General features: G+C 36.5%; 1 long non-coding RNA gene across 1 annotated transcript in view; it reads right to left on the bottom strand.

Annotated features, from left to right (window-relative positions):
• Window positions 1–14388, bottom strand: part of LOC119236351 (uncharacterized) — a 93313-nt gene that overhangs the window by 48781 nt on the left and 30144 nt on the right. Inside the window, exon 7 of the long non-coding RNA XR_005123035.2 lies at window positions 14145–14291. This is a non-coding gene — a long non-coding RNA (uncharacterized LOC119236351). The remainder of the gene's footprint in view (window positions 1–14144; window positions 14292–14388) is intronic.

Genomic DNA, 14388 nt, shown 5'->3' with positions numbered 1-14388 from the left:
TCATACTAAATAATTGGCTGTGTTCCTATCAGGAAATTAGTAATAACAATAATAAAAATAAGAGGATAGGAAGAGATTTTTGGACATGATACATAGGTTTCTGGCATAAATTGTGGTGATGGCTTCAGGATTATACCTATCTCCAAACTCATCAAGTTGTATTTATTAATTATGAACCACTTTCTGTATATCAAAAATACTTTAATTTAGAAATTAAAGTCAGAACACTGACTTTAATTTCAAGTCAGGACACTTAAAAACAAAAAAATTTCATTACTATTGTCATGTTTCATACCTCAAAATGAAGACCAAAGTGCAGAAAGGACACAACTTTGAGTAAAGGATAGTCCTTCAAATTAAATTAAATTAAATTAGTTTTTTGAAAAATTCACAATTTTGTCACTGACCGACATTTGGCAATCATTAGTGGATAGCACGAACATTAGAGTCAAAACAATCTGATCCTATATCCCAGTCAGTTCTGATTATTATCAACCTTGTGATCTAGAAGAAATTGTCTAACTTTTATGAACCACTACAAAATGTGATATCTCATCTGTACATTGCTTTAATAACCACGACCTCACAGAGTTACTATAGAAGTCAAATGTGATCAGGTACGTAAATTGCCCTGTAAAATGCCTCCATTGTGTTAAGCACTCTTTGATGGCAATTGTTATTATGATTATTATCTTTTGTATCTTCTGTGAAACTGCTATTAAAGAAACTTTTCCTCTAGTCTTCAATTTCTTTTAGAAAACAAATCAGGCTAAAAATTTCATTAAGTTATTTATTAATTCTGGTGAAGCATTGCAGGACTCTTATTATTCAGACAAGATGGGTAGATCTCAACTCCCATCAGTCATAATCTTAACTGGGGACCTTCACTGGCTTCATTCACATATTCAGTCCAGCTATATCTTACTCTCTCAAGGTTACATCCTTGAAATAACTGCTAAGATGGGAATAATACATTCACTGTTTATTCCCAAGTTCAGGAGCAACAGTAAGGAACATTTTATTGCCTGGGTCCAGATTGTGGATCAATCTGCATCATATTCTCTGTATGATCTCCTAGAACAGGATGATCAAGGTATCAGGGGTAGGGGTTCAAAGGTATCAGGGGTAGGGGTGCAAAGCATCTATACTCTCTCCATACACCACCCTCCCTGCACAGCAATGTGCTTACCAACTTGGAAAATTCCCTGAAGTCCATTGTTAATAGTAAATAGAAGTTTTGTACATGGACATGGTTAATTCTATCACTGGCAAATTATGATTGAACTCAATCTCCATTCCCTGTGATATATATATATATATATATATATATATATATATATATATATATATTCCCTGTGTGATATATATATATATCAGTGTCCATATATATATGTGCTTACTGCCTGTCCAACAGGCAGTAACTGTTTGGTTCAATGACATCAGTTACTGCCTGTTGGACAGGCAGTAAGCACATATACGTAAAAGTTTCAAAGGCAAGTGCCTTAAAGAATAATAGCAAGTCCACAGTTAAAACATGGGGGGGGTGTTTATTTTAGAAAAGGTCTCATCACTGAAGCTGATATTTGAGCAGAGGTTTGAGGGAAATGTAAAAGCAAGTAACATAAAAATGTAGTAGACTTGTTTTGTAACTTCTCACAATAAGCATGAATACAAGGACTGTAACTAAAGAAGAAATTCCGCTTATGCTAATGATCATCAAAAGTAGAAAAGGAGTTTAGATAATCTAATTATCTGACAAGTGGGTCTTGTTCAGATTTTACCTACAAACTTTCTTTATGTAACAATCTTAAAATGAGGAAAATTCATACCAAATTCTCTTTCAAACAGACTATTGTCTTACAAGAAGTCACTTTTTAAATAATGTAAACTGTATAGATTGTCTTCTAATCAATATGTGCAAATCAATTATCCAATGATTCCTAATGAGATTTGAGGGATGTAATGCTTCTTTCAGTTTTTTTAAATGTGCAAGTTTGAGTTATATGGATCAATAGACAATGATCTAAAATGTCCTTTCTGGCAATCGGGATGGTATATCCGACAACAAGACTAGGTCATGCAGGCCCTCGGTACAATCACTTTCCTCTTTAAAAACAACAAAACTGTTTATCTTTCTGTGATGGCATCTCCCTTATTTGAATTATAATCAATTTTGGATTTGCCCTTTGATCACTAGAACTCTGTCTGCTACTTTAGAACAGAGACTGTGTTTCACTCATTCTCCCAACATGGACCTAAACGCACACAGAACACAGAAATGAAGAATATAGATATAAAAGCAAATTAAATAAAAATTTGCATATAAGTAGGTATAGGTAAAAGATTACATAAATTCTATTTGATCTTAAATTCTAGCATTAGTAAATAGTATACTTGACCTGCTCAACAATCAAATAATTCAAAGAGTAAACACTGATTTTGCTTACACAATACATTGCCTAATCCTTCCCCAACCTATGTCCAACAGTTGATCATTTCTTTTAATATCCTTTCAATATTTCTTTACACAAATATATACAGGAGTAAAATAATCTCAAACCCAATTTTCTCCAGTGCTTACATAAAGATAAACATAGTCCTATGCTGTTTTCATTTTTTCCCTAAAATATAAACATGTCTATCTGTAGCAGAAGGTTTTTATGCTTTTCACTGGACCAACACAGTATTCTTTTGTATGGTTGCATTCCCTATGCTCTAAACTGTTTTCTAATTAATAACTAAGTGCTTTGTGGTTGCAGAATTCTAAGATGACTCCAACCCTTCAATGTAGGAGGTACCTGTGAATGTGATGGGCTATCATTCCCATGGTTGGGTTATATTATATAGCAGTTGACCTTAAGAAAGAGATTATCCTAGGTGGGTCCTACAAAGGAAGGGTCCCTTCTTAAAGAATGGAGTTCAAAGCAAAAGATTCTCCATGATCAGTTTTTAAGATGGAAAAAGACACATGACAAGCAATCCTCAGCCCACAATCAGCAAGAAAGTGGGGATGATAGAGCTACAACTGTAAGAAACTGAATTGTGTTAACAACCTGAAGGAGCTTAGAAGAAAACAAATTCCAGATGGTAATGAAGCTAAGCCAGCACCTGGATTTCAACCAGGACACCCTGAATAGAAAACCCAGTTATGCTTTGGCTGGTCTTATATACAAAAACTGTGAGATTATACATATGTGTTGTTTTAAGCCTTTAAGTTTATGATAATTTGTTACATGGCTAATCTTTATCAGAGTTGTCCCTGGTGACTGATGCTTGATTTTCTTTCAGATGAACTTTTAAGAATCTATTTTTATAGTTCCAAAAACTGCAGTATATTTTTTCATTAACTTAGGGACAATTGATATTTTAAGCATTTCTATTTCAAGAATATATTAATTCTTTCCATTTTTATGTGTATTTTTATTGAACAAAGTATATACTGAGGTAAATTAGATTTCCTTGTCTGTAGTGTAGTGTTTTCTTGAAGAAGCAGTTGAGTTTGGACCTTGCTACAGTAGATTCCCAGGGCCGCATACAAATTTTCTCAGAATGAGAATTTATTTTGGAGACTAAAAGTCTAAAATCCAGGTGTTAGCAGGGTTGATTTCTTCTAAGAGCTATAAGGGTATAACTATTCTATGTCTTTCTCTGGTTTCTGATAGCCTTGGGCATTGTTTGGCTTATAGATGACATTTGTGCTTCCCCCCTATGCATATCTGTCTCTGGGTCCAAGTATCCTCTCTTTACAAGGACCCAGACATACTGGATAGGAAATACCCTATATTAATCTTATCGTTATCATCTACAACAAAGGAGTTTAGATAACCTAATTATCTGACAAGTGGGTCTTGTTCAGATTTTACCTACAACCTTTCTTTATGTAACAATCTTAAAATGACTTTCCACTAAAGTCACATTTATTGGTATTGGGAGTAAAGACTTTAATATCTTTTGGGGTGGGGAGGGATAAATCTCACCCACAGCTTCTACAAAGATATTCAGCACCAACTCTATTAAAAACATGGAGATTGATTTTTTAAAATTGTTTCTATCTCTTCCACCTTATAACTAAGCCCCATGTGATTGTTTAAAAAGAGACATTAAAAAATAATAAAAAGTTAAACTTCCTAAGCCTGAGACTCTCTATAATTCTTAAATAATAACTTCAGCTTAAAACTATAGAGGGCCATGTTTTCTTAAAGAAATTTCTGACTCACCATATTCTTAGGGACAATGATCAAACTAAAATTCCAAACTTGTCAAAACCAAGATATTTGAAAATAAAAAAAATCTTAATTTTACTTTATTGCATTACTTGAAACTTAGTATTTCAGAGAGACGGTACACCTAAATTTTATGAGTCCTTTCAGAGTTTAGTCAGTTTTATTTCTTAACTAAACCTTTATTGGAGGAAATTAAGATTTTACAGGACCTTGAAGGGAATAAATGCAAAAATCAAAAGCTAGTGGTGGGGAAGGCTGTAACCTTAGACACAATTACTTAATCATTTGTTATCAAATGCAGATAACCTGCTTTAAGCTTTTGAGAGCAGACTTGCTGGGGTCTGAAAAATAAGCAATGAATCATATGCCTTGTAGCTAGGTGTTGATCTGATCAAAACCAATGAGAATCTTACCATATACCCTGTTACTCTAAATTGAATCTGTGCATGCATACCTATGATAATACTGAACATGGCAGTCATGGCAGTATAGGAAAGAAGGGATGAGATTGAGCCAAATTCCATTTTTTCTCTTGGTAACTAACTCTACCCTTCTCTTCTGTGTACATGCAAAACATCTTTACATTTTCCATCTATTTGTGAAGAAACGATTTATTTATTTATTTATTTTAAGGATTTATTTATTTATTTATTCATACAAACACAGTCAGAAGCGCGGGAGGGTGAGAGAATCCACCAGAGCCAGAGCGGGGAGCAGAGCAGGCAGAAGGACCGAAGCACACTGCTGAGGGGAGCAGCGGGCAGCGGGTGGCAGGAGAGGTCTGCGCGCCATGTGGGACCCTCCTCTGGTGGCCGGGCAGCTTAGCAACCCAGCGCTCAACCGCTGCGCCACAGGGGAGGCCCAAGAAACAATTGATTTAAAGCCTAAAGCAACTTCTCTTCCTCCTTCCATTCTTGCTACCCTCTTTGTTTTGCCTTCCTCCTCTATAATATCTAGTGGCCTTACCCTGTGAGTGAGCAATCCACAATGAAGGCCATACTTACTAACAGGATTTCCATACATAAATATCATCCAGAATTCTGCTTTCAACTTTGAAAATGGAGCAACTCTAAGTGCATAAATTTACACTAACTCAGCACAGGAAAGGCATCCATTTGTTTTAATTATTATTGTTAATGTTGACGTTGTTATATTTGTTTATATGTAGTGTTGACTTCTGAGATAACATCTCAGGTTTCTGCACAGGGCAGTCTGCTTAGAAGGACAGACCTTGCTACTATGACCTTACTCTATCCTTACTGTAACCATGAAATTGCATTGCAGAAAAAAAACTGCAGGTTTCTTCTGACCTCTTCCACAGATGAGTAACTTGAGGCCACAATCTGGAAACATTAACTATTATATAGAGTCTACTAATTATCCTTAATACACACTGTATTTGATCCCATAGCTGAAGACTACATTTCAACTTTCTGAATTGCTTTTCTATTACTTCCATAACAAATTATACAAAAATTTCAGCTTAAAGTAGTACCCATTTATTATGTCACAGTTCTTTAGACAAGTGAATTCAGTTGATTAAAGGCTTCACAGACCAAAATTAAGATGGTGGGTAAGCTGGGCTATTACCTGGAGACTATGAGGAAGAATCTGCTTCTAGTCTCAATCATATTATTGATGGAATTACATTTCTCACTACATTTAAAATTGCGGTTTCTGTTTCCTTAACATGTAGCCCTTCATCTTCAAGTGGACAGTGGCACATTGAATACTTACAATGCTTTGAATTTCTAGCTTCCCTTCTGCTGCCACTGAGAGAAAACTGCTTTTATGTGCTCCTTATGTTAGTCCCAACAAGATAATCTAAGATGATTTATCTATCTTAAATTCAGCTGATTAGTGACTTTAATTACAACCTTTTGGCATATAATGAAAAATATTCATCAAAGTAACAGGGGACAAAGGACATTGTTGGCAAAGTTCTGCTATCCTCTCCTGCAGTAAAAGCAGTCATGTCGAGGTTTCCAATGTGCACAATTCCGGCATGCATCATACACACACAAAGCAAAAGCAAATGATGCTTTTTGTAGGTATACAACATGGGAAAACTGTACGATATGACTTTTAGCCAATAGGATATAAAGGGGAAGAATGTATATGATTTCAGATAATTTTAAACATAATCTCTTATTTTTCCTCCTCTATTTCTGATAATTTGAAAATGGCAATAGTGTGAACAATATAGGAAGCCATACGTTAAAAATTGCAAATGGTCATCTCTCAACTATTCACCAATGACTTATTAAAAGGAAAACAATTCCATCTTGCTGAAGGCACTGGTTTTCTTGATACAGCAGTTTAACTTACTGATGCTGTTATAGAATTGAGACTAAAATCCAGACATCTTGATTCCTAGACACAGACTTTTTATTGCCATATTGCCTCTCTAGTCACATAACTGTCCAGTTCTGAACACTGTCACTAATGATGGAGATTACTGTCTCATGTTCTTCTCCACTTGATAGGTCTGACATAATTTGGTCTATTATTCTCCACTGTATATTCTTCAAAAGTTCTGCAAGAATTTGAGAATGGAGAGAAATAGTACACCTGGTTGGAGTTTGAAAAGTCATATTTAAGGTTGGTGATAATGATGGTGAGGGATTTAGTTGGAAGAGGCTGACTTATGTAACACCTGAAATCCCTTTATATAAGGAATCTGGGACAAAAATGAGTTTCATTATTTATACAAATTCCTGAAAAGCAGTAGATAATTCTGGCATAAAATAAAATGTACTTTAATAAAGAAAAAGCAAAAACTATGTTCTAGTATTTTTTTTTTAAATGTCAGGCATGTGTATTTTACATTTAATAGGAAGAAAAACTAATCGTTTATAGAAAAAAGTTTCTAAAGTATGTATTCATGAAATAAGTTACTGACAATGCTCAATCAAGCAATAGACAACATTTGTCTATATATAATAGCTATATTTTTCTCCATCCTTTTTATTTGATGGCATTCAAAATTTTTTCACGTAACAGATTTAGCAATTTCATTAATCTTGGCATCAGCGTGTGTATTGTTCTGATGAAGGCCCCTTTAAGAAGAGGAGAGAGCCAATGTCTGTGATCTTTCATCCCTTTTCATTTGGGCTGATTGATAACTTTTATCTTGACTCCAATTGCTCCTGTGGATCTGAGCTTCCCTGAAATTTTACTGATGATTTTTAGGCATTACTTATATTACAAAATAATTAATCCTCAAAAAGACATAAGTGGACAGAGTAAACAATCTAACACATGTTGAAGAGTACAATATCCCCAGGCAAAAGGGAATGCAGATTCTGGCTGGAAATTGCCTTGCATGGTGCTGAGTTGCTGCATATTAGTTTTTAATACTTGGAAACACTTTCAACCAACCAACAGTGTGTCTAACAGTATAATATTTACCCTGCAAATAAATAAATAAATCCTCTCAGCTATTTTAATATATAATTATACATTTTATTCCTAAATGTTAATAAGTTTTTTTCACTCTGTTCTCAAAAATATATAATTATCAATAAATTGGGTTGCCCATTTATCTGCCTCACATGGATTTGTCATTTATTCTAGAGGTGACTGAGGAATTAAAGGCAGGTGCTGATAAAAAGGCAAAAGTAACATTTACAAATGAAAGGAGACAATGACAGTCAGAGAGGACCTGAGAGACAGGCCCTTTATAACCTACCTTACCTTTTGCAAAAGTTAGTAAATATTTCTGAGGTTTTTTTTTTTTCCATAGGGATAATCTCTTCATCAATTTTTGAGAATAAAATAAGGAAAATGTAGAAAGCCTATATCTACAGTTCTTAAAACACAGCTGGAACCCAATGCTTACTTCCTCTTACTCCCTCCAACCTTTGTAGGAAGACTCTAAAAAGGAAAAATTTAGAGAGTGGGATACTCTGGATACAGATACATTACCAACCACTACTACTGGAAACTATAGGACCCGGAACCCTAATCAAACTACTCCAGGTTAATAGTCTTCTTTCTTTTTTTTTTAAAGATTTATTTATTTATGCATACAAGAATGGGGATACAGGCCAGAGGTGCAAGGGTGAGAGGATTCACCAGAGACAGAGTGGGGAACAGAACAGGCAGACTGACTGAAATACACTGCTGAGGGGAGCAGCGGGCGAGTCAGGAGAGGTCTGCTGCGCCATGTGGGCTGCTCCCTGGCCGGGGATTGAACTCGTGCAGCAGTGGCTGCGGTAAGCTTCCTAGGTTGTGTCTTAACCCCTTGTGCCACCAGGGAAGCCCAACAGTCTTTTTTTTTTTTTTTTAAGATTTATTTATTTTATACAAGTACTGGGTACAGTCAGAAGCGCGGTAGGGTGAGAGAATTCACCAGAGCCAGAGCAGGGAGCAGAACAGGCAAAAGGACGGAAGTACACTGCTTAGGGGAGCAGCGGGCGGCAGGAGAGGTCTGCGCGCCATGTGGGACCCTCGTCCGGCAGCCGGGGATCGAACCGGCACTGCAGAGGCTGCGGGCATCTTCGCAACCCATGCTCAACCACTGTGCCACTGGGGAGGCCTAGTCTTCTTTCTTAATGGAGGATATTATGTTTATATGTATCCCATATAATAGTTTTCCCTTGTTGTATACCACATAACCATAAATTCATTAGTTTAAAACAACACAAATTTATTCTTGTTTCCATGTGTCAGAGGTCAGAGCATGGTTCACTAGGACGCTGCTCAGGTCTTACCAAGCTATAAACAAGGTCAACTGTGGCTATGTTCTCATCTGTAGTTTGTGATCCTCTTTCATGTTGCTAGAAAAATTCAGTTTCTTGCAGCTTTAAAAAAAGACCTCCATTTCTTAAAAGCTGTGGGTTTCTCTCAGCTACATGAGGACACTGTCAGGTGTGAGTTAAATGGCCACAACATTGTCGCTTACTTCTTCAAAGCAAGCATTGTCTCATATAACACAATAACCAAGAGAAACTCACCCGCCATCATCCTCCTAGATCCTACCCACACTCAAGAGAGAATTTTATAGGGAATTTAAACCAGTTGCTAGAAACATTAGGGTCTATCAAAAAATCCTGTCTACTATTATTTATCACCTCATTTTGAAGCAAAACAAATTAACTCTCAGTCTCGAAAATATGGTATTTTTCATCGATCTAAATTTCTTTGAGAACTTGGGTTTTGCCATATTTTGCTAAGAATGCCATCCTTTATACTTTGATTCAAAGAATCTTAGCTATCAGCTTCTAAGTTCTTTACCATACTGAAAAATAAAATTAACTAGTCACTCTTTCTTCACACAGGAAATGACTTGAAATGGCTATTATAAAAGTACCTTATTAAGAACAATTTTAGGGCCTCCCCGGTGGCACAGCGGTTGAGCGCTGGGTTGCGAAGCTGCCCGCAGCCTCTGCGGCGCTGGTTCGATTCCCGGCTGCTCCCCAGCCACCGGAGGAAGGTCCCGCATGGCGCGCAGACCTCTCCTGCCGCCCGCTGCTCCCCTCAGCAGTGTACTTCAGTCCTTCTGCCTGCTCTGCTCCCCGCTCTGGCTCTGGTGAATTCTCTCACCCTCCCGTGCTTCTGACTGTACCCAGTGCTTGTATAAATAAATAAATAAATCTTTAAAAAAAAAAAAAAAGAACAATTTAAAATTACTAACACATAAAATCTAACTCAATACAAAACTAAAATTTTGTGTTGAATGGGTACATTTTCTCTTCATATGATGAAAGTAAGATACACCTGACATAGAAGGTTTCCTCTGAGATCATTCTCTTTAAAAGTCACTTGTGCATGAATATTACACAGGTTTGACTCTAGAGCCACTAAACTAAGACACCTTCCAGTCTTATCCAGTGACATAGGTAATAATCACTGGTTATAAGCTCTGATCTTTTTTTTTTTTTTTTTTTGACTATTTCTAAGCATTGTTTTGCAAGAATTTTACTTTTTTTAAAAGATTTATTTATTTATATGTACAAGAGCTGGGGTACAGGCCAGAGGTGTTGGAGGGGGGTGAGAAGACTCACCAGAGACAGAGTGGGGAACAGAACAGGCAGATTGACAGAAATACACTGCTGAGGGGAGCAGAGGGCGAGTCAGGAGAAGTTCTGCACCATGTGGGCAGCTCCCTGGCCAGGGATCGAACTCATGCTGCAGTGGCTGAGGACAGCCACATTCGTTGTGTCCTAACCCCGTGCGCCACCAGGGAGGCCCAGTTTTGCAAAAATTTTAAAAGAGAATTTTGTGGCGGTAAAAGTAATTCTAATTGGAAATTGATTTAATTACTTTAAACTTACAATATTAGCTTAGACAAGCTGAACATTTTAACCACATTCAGTTTTCTCATCCAGAAATATGGTATATTGCTTCATTTACTCAAGCATTCTTTCATGCCTCTAAGTAAAATACACGTACATTTCATATTAAACGTATTCTTACTTATTTTACATTGTGTTTAGTGTGAAGAAAATTATTACTATTATTATTTTACATTCAAATAATTATGAAAGGGATGCATTTAATGATTTCAAGAATATATTTAAAATCAAAAATCACTGCATATTCTGATGATGCCAAGTCAAGCAGAATTTCTACTATCTTAAGAGTAGGTAAAGAATTCAAAACTAATGAAAAGTAGAGGAAAAAAAAATCAGAATCAAAACAGCAGCGTGTACTTAATGATTTTTTAAAAGTATAAGGAGAAACATTATGAGGCAACACAAAAGACACAATGGACTGAGATCAGAGTCGTCCATAAGCTAAGCAGAAATGTAAGGTGTATAATGCTCACTGAAAACAAGCAAACAATGGGCAAGACATTAGATTAAGTTTAAGTAGAGAAAAGGTCAAGCAAGGGTCAACAAAGAATCATCTTTCTTCCTTCAGCACTACCTGGGTCCTTGTATAATACTGCACTTTTGGGAGTTAGCCTTTTAGCAATAATAATATCTTCTTTCACCGTAGTTTATTTTCTTATACAAATATCTTAGAATCATTAAATTATAAGCTGTTAGATATACTTGGCAACTTAGACTTCCTGGTTTGTCTTTTTCATTTAAAAAATGAGGAAGTCAAACTCCAATTAACTGAAGCTAATCACCAATCAAATAAATTCTTTTCCCTGTGATTTTCATTTTTTAAAGACATCAGAATTCATCCAAACAAAGAAGCTGGGTCATCTTAAACTTCCTCTTCTTTTTATCCCATATCCAATAATCCAAGTGCTATTTATTTTTATTCTATACATCTTGTTAACTCATAGCAACTAATGTAGTTCAGGTCCTCATCGTTGCTTCCATTCTTTCACAAAACAAATATTTCTGTGCAACTTCTGTCATACACATACGGCACCAGATGCTGCAAATACAACCACAGAATTCTGTTTGTTCTACAGGTTCTCAGTTATTCTTTATTTTGATCCATGTTCAATACATTTCCTAGAGATTGTTTTACAAAACAAAAATCTTACTTGCTTAAAATTTCAATAGTTTTCTACTACCGACACCGATTTAAAATCAAACCCATTAGTTTTTTTTTTTTTTTTTTTTTTAGTATGATCATCCTTTGTTTCAGACCCTTTCCTTCTTTGTACATGTCTTTGGCTACCATCCTACAGATCCTGTGACAGGTTGAAAAAGGAATATTAACTTTTACCCAAATATGACAGGCACCTTCATACTGCACACACAGAATGCTAGCCTTCCTTTTTCTAGTATATTTAAGGGAAAGTATGTCTCCTGTCTGATCCTTAATCATCCCCTTTGCTATTGCTGCTGCATGAGATATGATTTTCCCTACAGTTCTCATTAAACTCTGGTCATCATTCACTCTGTCTGGGCACCTTCTCAAAATCCAGGGCTCTCTGTTCCTCTATATAATTATTCTTAGTGCCCAAAGGAAAGGAAGCATTAATACTTTTGTTCCTAGCCTTATTTTTTCATGACAAAAGACTTTTCTCCTTCTCCCCCTATGAAGGAACTGCATTCTATAATACCTCCCAGGGTGAGTATTCACCTTATTTTACCCATCCAGGAGACCTACCCCTAATCATTGTAGTTCTAGAACCATGGTTCTTTAGGAACCATGAGGATTCAGCAGCCTAGGGTAGCATAGTCTAAAAACTCCAAAAATGTCTTGGCACTTCATGTAGAGTTTTTTAGATTTCCATAATAGTGTGAGGTGCCAATATGCCTCTTAGCTCTTCTAGTATTTTTGGAATGGGCAACTATTGAAACATACTATAGAGGAAGAAAAATAATCTTTCCCTCTACCCTAGTATGTTTTTCACTGAGACATTCTCTGTAATAAAAAACAGATTAGCGAAAGAAAAATAAAGTTCACATTACTGGGGACCAAAAGATACAAAGCCCAAGGAAGTGACTAAAGCAGGCAGCTTTTAAATACTTTTTAAACAAAGTAGTGTTGACAAAACAAAGAGGTTTGGGCCTGTGAAGAAGTAACAAAGTTTGTTTATACAATTTTTCCTAAATTCTGTATCTCTGGTGATAGTGAAGGTATCTTTCACTTGGGGGATTTATCTCCTGTTTTGAAGGAGGAGTTTCAGACTTTCCTTTTTGTATCTATTGTTACTAATGTAACTTTAACTCAAAATAATCAATATTCCAGAGAACTATATTTTGGAGCAGCCTATTTTGCACCCCTACTACATACATGCAAATATATAACTATAAAGATAGGTGTATTTTTATTAAGGACACACCCATGTTTTATAAGAATATTAGAAGTAATGACAAAAAACCACCTTAAGACAATTTTTTTCTATATATAAAAAATCTGCACTATTTTCCCTGGCCAGTGTACATAAATATATTTATTTTAATAAGTACAAACTTACCTTCTTTTTCAAAGTCCCAGATAAATCCCAAGTGACTGCTGAGATAATGCTTTTTATTTTTAAAGTGGGTCATTAGGATTCCTTTGATACAGAGAGGAATCTCAATAAAAAGGGATGGTTCCAAGTTCCCTGCCCCATCTAATGAAGGGTGAAGACTCCAAGGAGGAACATGGAGCAAACAGAGACAAGTGAAAACAAAGTCCTGCTTGCTTCTCAACTTAGGACTTACACCATGGACTTGGGAGATATAGGAGGGGACACATGGAGTCAAGATATATGGAGACACTGGGAAGACATGTAGGGAGGCTGACAATGGTAACCATTACCTTGATTTGTACTTTGATTTTGCTCCTTTCACCCCAGACTTGCCTGGCTCCTTCTATCCCTTTCCTATGGTTCCCTGTCAGAAGATGCCTTAGACTTGCCTTAGCAACTTTTTAGGGCTTAGCAACCCTGCTTTGGGCCAACCCTGTTTGGCTGGGCATTTACCCCCAAAGGGTTGGGTAATTTTTGTGTTTTATTGGGAAACTATCATCCATCCTTCTCTCTCTATGCATACTAATCCTATCAACATACTTTCACACTAAGAGCATGCTTTGTCTTTATGTAGCATGTGGCAGAACCTTTTTACAGTGTGCAAGTTTTGGGATTCTGGGGTGCCCCTCAGTCTGCACACTAAAACCTTCACAACTATTAGGATTATCCAAGGCATGATTCTGTCTAGAACATTTTAAAAACCCAGAACTTAGACAAATAGATGTTAGAGAGAAAAGAAAGGGATTGCCCTTTTATTTAAAATATGTTCATACTGGGCCTCCCAGGTGGTGCAGCGGGTTGAGCGCAGTACTGTGAAGCTGTCCACAGCCTCTCAGAACAGGTTCGATTCCCAGCCAGCCAGAGAGATACCCACATGGTGCGGCAGACCTCTTCTGTCTCACCTGCTGCTCCCCTCAGCAGTGTTTTTGGTCCGTCTGCCTGTTCTGCTACCCACTCTGTCTCTGGTGAGTCCTCTCACCCTCCCATGCCTCTGGCCTGTACCTCAGATATTGTATAAATAAAATAAATCTTAAAAAAAATGTTCATACCTTTTCATGTATTATTTCTTCTGCAAAAAAAAAAAAAATCACTTCTAATGGAGAGACTCAAGTTGAAATGTCTTCTCTGTGATTACTGTAGAGCTATCCAGCAATCTTTCCTGGTCTTCTCGTCTGTCCCTCACAGCCTGCGCCCTCCTATAAGGAAAAAAAGTTTTATACTTTGTCTTCTAGTACTTAGAGTAGGTGCTGAGAAAGCATTTTGTGAATGAATTAGGAGGAATAAATTTCCAAA

Source organism: Talpa occidentalis, unplaced genomic scaffold (assembly GCF_014898055.3).
Source record: "Talpa occidentalis isolate TD23 unplaced genomic scaffold, MPIMG_talOcc4v2.1 talOcc4.9, whole genome shotgun sequence".
In the NCBI taxonomy this organism is placed as follows: Eukaryota; Metazoa; Chordata; class Mammalia; order Eulipotyphla; family Talpidae; genus Talpa; species Talpa occidentalis.
The sequence above is the reverse complement of the archived record's forward strand: the minus strand, read 5'-3'. Positions and strand labels throughout refer to the sequence as shown.